Source organism: Arachis ipaensis, chromosome B02 (assembly GCF_000816755.2).
Source record: "Arachis ipaensis cultivar K30076 chromosome B02, Araip1.1, whole genome shotgun sequence".
Taxonomy (NCBI): Eukaryota; Viridiplantae; Streptophyta; class Magnoliopsida; order Fabales; family Fabaceae; genus Arachis; species Arachis ipaensis.
In genome coordinates, this window is record NC_029786.2 from 60863656 (window position 1) to 60872862 (window position 9207).

The window sequence follows — 9207 nt, forward strand, 5'->3', positions numbered from 1 at the left end:
TTGACTCTATTTGAACCGAGTTTTTGCTGTTTATTTTTCCGGGAACGTTCCTTTTACTGCCGGAATGCTGCCCAATTTTTCTGAAAACTATTTTAAGAAATTTCCACTCATGAATTGACTTTAGTGCTTTTAAAATTGCAATTTACTTGGTTTCCACCAAAGCCATTTCATGAGTTGCTAGGCTAGCATTTCCATTCCAACTGGTTCCCTTCTTAATTGAATTGCATTGTTGATGATTTTATTTCTCTTTGCAATTTCTTTACTACCTGATTTATCCTCAATGATTTGCATTGTCTGCTTGAATGTGATTTGCTTGTTCTTCAATCGTGTGCACTTCTGTTAGCTAGGAACTACAGTACCATGCCACTAATTTTAACTTACCTTTCTATCTCTTGACATCAGTGACTTCCTAACTTTTCTCTTAATTTTACACTAACTCTTTTCAACCCCTTTCAAGGCATGTTTATTGTTGTTTCTTGACTAACAAGCGGTCTGAATTTATTTTAATAGATTCTTGGATTGTGATTTCTGATGGTTTCTTTGAATCCTACTTTGCATCCAGTCCAAAATTTTATATCTTTATGACTCACTTCTTGCTTTAGCTTTGTTTTCTCTTTTACCTATCCACTGCTTGTTATGCTTACCCATTAATTGCCTATTTGTTTCTCTGCTTTATTTGTTAATCTGTATCCTGGAATTTTTGTTTTTCAGGATGTCTGATCCAAAAGGAAAGGGCAAGGCTAAAGCCAGCACGGGTAAGAGGAAAAGAGGACAGTTATCTGTCGCTCTGTCAGATATTCTAGGGGATGAATCCTGGCGTGAGAAGAACTTCACCCCATAGGAAAAAAAAGATCAACTGGTGCCTGCCTCTGATCCAATTAAATTTGCAAACCTCTACTGTGAACTAAAATTTCTGGTCTTCGCGGAAAAGAGACACCTCTATTTAGAAAGGACTCTCAGAATACCAATTGAGTTACAGAAGTACAATGCAGAGAAAATCAAATAGAGAGTTTGGTTTTTTCTAGAGAGAAATTTGACAGAAGTTAACGCATTGATGAGCGGATAATTTATACGCTTTTTGGCATTGTTTTTAAGTAGTTTTCAGTATGTTTTAATTACTTTTTAGTATATTTTTATTAGTTTTTATTCAAAATTCACATTTATGGACTTTACTATGAGTTTGTGTGTTTTTCTGTGATTTTAAATATTTTCTGGCTGAAATTGAGAGACCTGAGCAAAAATCTGATTCAGAGGCTGAAGAAGGACTGCAGATGCTGCTGGATTCTGACCTCCCTGCACTCGAAATGGATTTTCTGGAGCTACAGAAACCCAATTGGCAAGCTCTCAATTGCTTTGGAAAGTAGACATCTAGGGCTTTCCAGCAATATATAATAGTCCATACTTTGTCCGAGTTTTGACGACGCAAACTGGCGTTCAAACGCCAACTTTCTGCCCTATTCCGAAGTTAAACGCCAAAAACAGGTTACAAACCAGAGTTAAACGCCACAAACAGGCTGCAACCTGGCGTTTAACTCCAAGAGAAGTCTCTACACGTGTAAAGCTCAATGCTCAGCCCAAGCACACACCAAGTGGGCCCCGGAAGTGGATTTATGCATCATTTACTTATCTCTGTAAACCTTAGTAACTAGTTTAGTATAAATAGGACTTTTTACTATTGTATTTTCATCTTTGGATGTTTAGTCCTTAGACCTAGGTCTTGGTCATTTTGGTTCCCTCTCTGGGACCGAAGCGAATGAATATCATTATCACTTATGTATTTTCAACGGTGGAGTTTCTACACCCCATAGATTAAGGTGTGGAGCTCTGCTGTTCTTCTTGAATTAATGCAAAGTACTATTGTTTTTCTATTCAACTCAAGCCTATTTCTTCTCTAAGATATTCATTCGCACACAAGAACATGATAAATGTGATGATTATGTGACACTCATTATCATTCTCACCTATGAACGTGTGCCTAACAACCACTTCCGTTCTACATGCAAACAAGCTTGAATGTGTATCTCTTGGATTTCTAATCTAAGATTAAAACCTTCGTGGTATAGACTAGAATTATTGGCGGCCATTCTTGAGATCCGAAAAGTCTAAACCTTGTCTGTGGTATTCCGAGTAGGATCTGGGAAGGGATGACTGTGACGAGCTTCAAACTCGCAAGTGTTGGGCGTATTGACAGACGCAAAAGGATCAATGGATCCTATTCCAACATGATCGAGAACCGACAAATGATTAGCTGTGCGGTGACAGCGCATTTGGATCATTTTCACTGAGAGGACGGACGGTAGCCATTGACAATGGTGATCCCCCAACATACAGCTTGCCATGGAAAGGAGTATGAATAATTGAATGAAGGCAGTAGGAAAGCAGAGATTCAGAAAGAGCAAAGCATCTCCATACGCTTATCTGAAATTCCCACCAATGAATTACATAAGTATCTCTATCTTATTTTATTTATATTTTAATTATCAAAACCTCATAATCATTTGAATCTGCCTGACTGAGATTTACAAGATGACCATAGCTTGCTTCAAGCCGACAATCTCCGTGGGATCGACCCTTACTCACGTAAGGTTTATTACTTGGACGACCCAGTGCACTTGCTGGTTAGTTGTGCGGAGTTGTGACAAAGAGTTGAGATTACATTTGTGCGTACCAAGTTGTTGGCGCCGTTTTAGAGATCACAATTTCGTGCACCAAGTTTTTAGTGCCGTTGCCGGGGATTGTTCGAGTTTGGACAACTAACGGTTCATCTTGTTGCTCGGATTAGGTAATTTTATTTTATTTTATTTTTATGCTTATTATTTTTGAAAAAAAAAATTTTCAAAAAAAATTATTTATTTAATTTGTTCTTCAGAATTTTTAAGAATGAATTCTAGAGTTTCAGATGATGCTTTTATCATCACAGGAGCTAGTTGATTCCCATCAATTTGGCTGTTGTATGTGATGTCCTACTGAAGCTTGGCTAGCCATGTCTAATCTTTTTAGACTGAAACTTTAGACTAACATTGAATGATTCCTAGAATTCGTATTAAAAATTTTTAATTTTTTTATTTTCTTTTTCAAAATAATTTTCGAAAAATGCAAAAAAAATTAATAAAATCATAAAAACCGAAAATTTCATGTTTCTTGTTTGAGTCTTGTGTCAAATTTTAAGTTTGATGTCAATTGCATCTTTTTAATTTTCATTAAAATTTTCGAAAACCTATGCATGGTGTTCTTGATGATCTTCTTTGTTTGATCTTTGCATTTTTATGTCTTGTGTCTTTTCTTATTTTTCATATGCATTTTCAATTTGTTAGTGTCTAAAGTTTGAAAATTTCTAAGTTTGGTGTCTTGCATGTTTTTCTTTTCTTAAAAATTTTCAAAAATAAGTCTTGATGTGCATCTTGATCTTCAAAGTGTTCTTGGTGTTCATCTTGACATTCAAAGTGTTCTTACATGCATTAGTTGTTTTGATTCATAATTTTTATGTTTTGTTTCAATTTGGTGTTTTTCTCTCTCTTTACTAAAAATCCAAAAATAAAAAATATATCTTTCCTTATTTTACTCATCAATTTCAATTTTAAAATTCTATCTTTTCAAATCTTTTTCAAATATCAAATCCTTTTCATTTATTTTTTTTTACATATTTTTCGAAATTTTTTTTATTGATTTTCAAAATCTTTTTCTTATTCTTTCTTCATATTTTCCTTATGTTACTTGCCTATTAAGAAAGGTTCAATCTTTAAATTCTAGAATCATAACTTTTTAGTTTCTTGTTAGTCAAGTAATCAACTTTAATTTCAAAAATAAAATCTTTTTAATTTCCTTTTCAAATCTTTTTCAAAATGATTTTCAATCATATCTTTTTCAAAAAATCAATTTTCAAAATCTTTTCTAACTTCTTATCCTTTCAAATTTGATTTTTAAATCTTTTTCAATTAACTACTTGACTTTTTGGTTTGATTTTAAAAGTTTTCTATTTCAATCATATCTTTTTCAAAACCACCTAACTAATTTTCTCTCTCTAATTTTCAAAAACTCCTACCCACTTTTTCAAAATTCTTTTTAATTAACTAATTATTTCAAATTTTAATTTTAATTTTATTTCTCTTTTTAATTTTCGAATTCTAACTAATAATTAAAATAAAAACAAAAATATTTTCCTTTTATTCTTTTTAAAATTCAAAATTCTCTATCTCTCTCATCTCTTTCTATTTATTTATTTATCTACTAACACTCCTCTTCCACTCAAAATTCGAACCCCCTCTTCTTCACTGTGTTCGAATTTTTCTCTTCTCCTTCTTTTATTCTTTTCTTCTTCTACTTACATAAAAGAATCTCTATACTGTGACATAGAGGATTCCTCTTCTTTTCTGTTCTCTTCTTTTTCATATGAGCAGGAACAGGGACAAAGACATTCTTATTGAAGCTAATCCTGAACCTGAAAAGACTCTTAAGAGGAAACTTAGAGAAGCTAAAGCACAACCCTCTGGAGAGGATGATGCACGGAAACTTTTCTCTCAACAATTTCCCTCGGCAAATATACCAAATTGTTGTCAAGTAAAAACTCACAATAGAGTGAGGTCGAATCCCACAAGGATTGATTGGTCAATCAACTTTAATTAGAAGAATGTTCTAGTTGAGCTAAGCAGAATTTGATGTGAGAGTGCATGAAATTAAATGGCGGAAAGTAAATAGCAGAAAATGTAAATGCTGGGAATAAAGAGCTGAATATAAATGACGGAAAGTAAATTGCAGAATCTTAAATGGGGAATAGAGAATTTAGCATGAAAGTAAATTGCAGAAATTAAAGAGAATGGATGAGATCAGAAATGGGGGATTCATTGGGCTTAGGAGATGTTGCATTCTCCGGATCAAGTTCATTTTCATCTCTTCCTCAATCAATGCATGCATTGATCTCCTTGGCAATCTTAAGTGATTGAACTCCAATTCCTTGGTAATTCAATCTCTCAAATCTTGATCAATAGCCAATTCCTTGGTCCAATTGCTCATGAGAAGAGATGAAGTATGGTCACTGATTATACCATATGTATTTCCAAATCAAAGTGTTGGTAGGATTATATGTCACCATATCCATCCAGACCACAATTTAGTCCAACATGAGAAAGCATTTCTAGCATGATGTCTTCATTCCTCTTCCAAGGTTCTGAAGAAATCCAAGTATGAATAGCTTCTTTTCCAAGACAACTACCCAATTGGATGAAGATTGAAAGCTTTCTAGTAAAATCAAGAGAAAAGAAAGAAGAAGAATAATGAAAACTATTATTGATCCATCAAATTACAACAGAGCTCCCTAACCCAATGAAAGGGGTTTAGTTGTTCATGGCTCTGGGAATGAAAAACAAAGATGGAGAGTGCATTCTCAAAAGTAAAACTAGAAGTTGCAGAGAAAGTAAAATTATACAGAGAGTAATCTCCCAATCCAAAAGCTCCTCTCTAGTGCAAAACTACTCCTATTTATACTACTCTTCTGATATTCTAGTTGGCTCTTCAAGTCTTGGATATGAGCCTTTGGATCTTGAGTTGAAGCAGTTATCATCTTTAGTGGGCTCAGCTTCACTTGCAGAGAAAGTGTGCAGTAGGCATGGACTTTAGCTTAGGGCGTTAGTGGTGTTAACGTTAAGTGAAAATGTGGGGTCGAGAACGTTAGTGACAATCACCTTTTTCACTAACGTTCCTAACCCAAAATGGTCCACGTTAACTTCAACGTTAGTGGCACTAACGTGACCACTAACGTTGCCTCTTGGCCCTTCGCAAACGTTACTGGGGTTTACCTTTCGCTCATAGTGGCTTAGTCCAACATTAGTAACAAAGGTGAGTGTCATTAACGTTGGCGATTCCTTGCTCCTTCCACGTTAGAGTTCACGTTAACTAAGCTAACGTGGCACTTAACGTAGCCAATATGGGCTTAGTCCAATGTTAGTGACAAAGGTGAGTGTCACTAACGTTGGCATTATCTTCCTCTTCCACGTTAGAGTTCACGTTAATTGAGTTAACGTGACTCTTAACGTGGCCAATTGCCCTTTTTGGAGCATTAGTGGCACTCACTTTTACCACTAACGCTTGGAGCTTCCTTTTCCTCCATGTTAACTACCACGTTAATGTAGTTAACGTGGTATTTAACGTGGGCTATGATGGCTTCGAAGACGTTATTGGCGATCACTTTTCTCATTAACGTTGCGAGCTAGCTCCCATTCCACGTTAGTGGTCACGTTAGTTAGTCTAACGTGGCTACTAACGTGGCTTTTCCTTGCCTCCTTTGTCCTGAAATCAAGCAAATAAAGTGCATCAAAGCTCTAATCCAAGTTATGAGTCATGCATCATCCAATTTGTCATTAAATTCATGCATAATTCTCATAAAATCATATAAAATTCACAATGTTTGCTTGAATCAAGATGTAAGTGAAATTCTACCCAAAACTTGCTTATTTCCTAAGAAAATGCATGAAACTACCCTAAAACAGTAAAGAAAAGGTCAGTGAAACTGGCCGAAATGCCCTGGCATCAGAGGGCCTGACAGAAATTTTCGAAAAAGAAGGAGACATGGCCGAACCAAATAATAACAATGCCAACAATACAAGGAAGATGCTTGGTGACTTCATTGCACCTTCTTCTGACTTCTGTGGAAGAAGCATCTCAATTCCTGCCATTGGAGCAAACAACTTTGAGCTTAAGCCTCAATTAGTTTCTCTAATGCAACAGAATTGCAAGTTTCATGGACTTCCATTGGAAGATCTTCATCAGTTCTTAGCTGAATTCTTGCAAATCTATGACTCTGTCAAGACCAATGGAGTTGATCCTGAGGTCTACAGGCTTATGCTTTTCCCTTTTGCTATAAGAGACAGAGCTAAAACATGGTTGGATTCACAACCTAAGAAAAGCCTGAACTCTTGGGAAACGCTGGTCAGTGCTTTCCTGGCCAAATTCTTTCCACCTCAAAAGATGAGCAAGCTTAGAGTGGAAATCCAAACCTTCAGACAGAAGGAAGGCGAATCCCTCTATGAAGCTTGGGAAAGATACACGCAATTGATCAGAAGATGTCCTTTTGGCATGCTTTCAGAATGGAGCATCATATGCATATTTGAAGTTAGGATTTTTGCCAGTAAAGAATTTTATAAAAATAGTTGCGTTGTAGATATAGTCTCTAAACCAACAGAAATCCCTTCGTACAAACGTTTTGGTTGTCACAAGTAACAAACCCCTTTAAAATTGATAACCGAAGTATTTAAACCTCGGGTCGTCTTCTCAAGGAATAGCAGGGAGGTATGTTCTTATTATTGGTTATGAGTTTGTAAATTGGGGTTCTGGAGTTTGGGCAATGGGCATAGGTATATTTTCAAAGCAATAAAAATAAATAAATGACTATAAAATAAACTCTTGGCAAGGTATGAGAACTGGAAGTCCTATCCTGGTTATCCTTATCAATTGTAATGAGAATTAGATTTTTTTTCCACTTTGTTAACCTCTAACTATGAAGGTAAGTTAAGTGGATGAATTAATTTTTATTCCTCAGGTCTTAGTCTTTCTTTGGGAGAGGCTAGAGTTATTGGAACTTGAATTAATGAAATGAAGAAATCCAATTTTCAATCAACAATGAGTTTGATAACTCAAGTGTCTCTAATGACTCAACCAAAGCCAAAAGGGAAAAAAGTCAACTTGAATGAAAATAATTTGGATAAACTCCCACTTTATAGCCTCTAATCTGTGTTTTTTGGGCCGAGAAATGGGTCGAAAACAGCCCAGAAATCGCTGGAGAAGAAATCTGCCACGCTGGTTTTTTGCCACTGCGACGCGTCCGCGTGGATCACGCGACCGCGTCATCTAGCATTAGGGAAACTATGGCATATTATATATCAAATCGAAGCCCCGAACGTTAGCTTTCCAACGCAACTAGAACTGTGTTGTTTGGACCTCTGTAGCTCAAGTTATGACCGTTTTAGTGCAAGAGGGTCAGGCTGACAGCTTTGAAGTTCCTTCAACTTTTTGTATTCCTTCCACTTTTGCATGCTTCCTTTCCATCCTCTAAGCCATTCCTACCCTGTAATCTCTGAAAACACTTAACACACATATCAAGGCATCGAATGCTAATAAGAGATTATTAAAATTAGCAATATAAAGGCCAAAAAAGCATGTTTTCAATCATAGAACAAAATCAGGAAGGAAGACATAAAGCATACGATTAGTATGGATAAATGGGTAAAGAGTTGATAAAAACCACTCAATTGAGCACAAGATAAACCATGAAATAGTGGTTTATCAACCTCCCCACACTTAAACATTAGCATGTCCTCATGCTAAGCTCAAGAGAAGCTATAAAGGTGAAGAGGAATGATAGATTAATATGAAATGTAACCTATCTGTATGAATGCAACTAAATGCAAAAATGTTTCTACCTACTTGGTCAAAAGTAAATAAGTTCTCCAAGACAAATATAAATCAAATTCCACTAATCTAAATCATACAATAAAAGACAAGTAAACTTGTAAGAAGATAGCTCATGAAAGGAGGGAACAAAGAATCGAGCATCGAACCCTCACTAGTAGTGTATACACTCTAATCACTCAAGTGTTTAAGGTTTGATTCTCTCAATTCTCTACTAACCTTGCTTTCTAAGGCTTGCTCTTCATCTAACAATCAACATAAATTTAATGCACAAATACATAAATCAAGAGGTCTTTTAAGGGTTGTAATGGGGTTAGGGTCAAGGTAGGATTGTATTTGGCCAAGTGGACTAAAATCTGAATCCTTAATTAACTTAAACTTTCCACCTAACTTAGACAATCCATGTAATCATAATACAAAACCTAACTGTCCATTAACTATGTTTTCCACACATTCATGCATTCTAATTTCAAGTACAGTACATATACATTGCTTTCACCATTTACTTTGGGGCATTTTGTCCCACATGACGCGGACGCGTCAGCGACGCTGCCGCGTCGCGTGCGTGCTTCTTCTCTTTTTTTTTTATAATCTGAAAAAAAATGCAGAATGCAGTGTTAATATGAATGTGATGCAAAACTCCAGGTTTAATATAATAAAATAAAATAAAACTCGAAAACAAATAAAACTAAATGAAAAAGCAACGATTATACCATGGTGGGTTGTCTCCCACCTAGCACTTTTAGTTAAAGTCCTTAAGTTGGACATTGGATGAACTTCCTGTTATGGTGGCTTGTGCTTGAACTC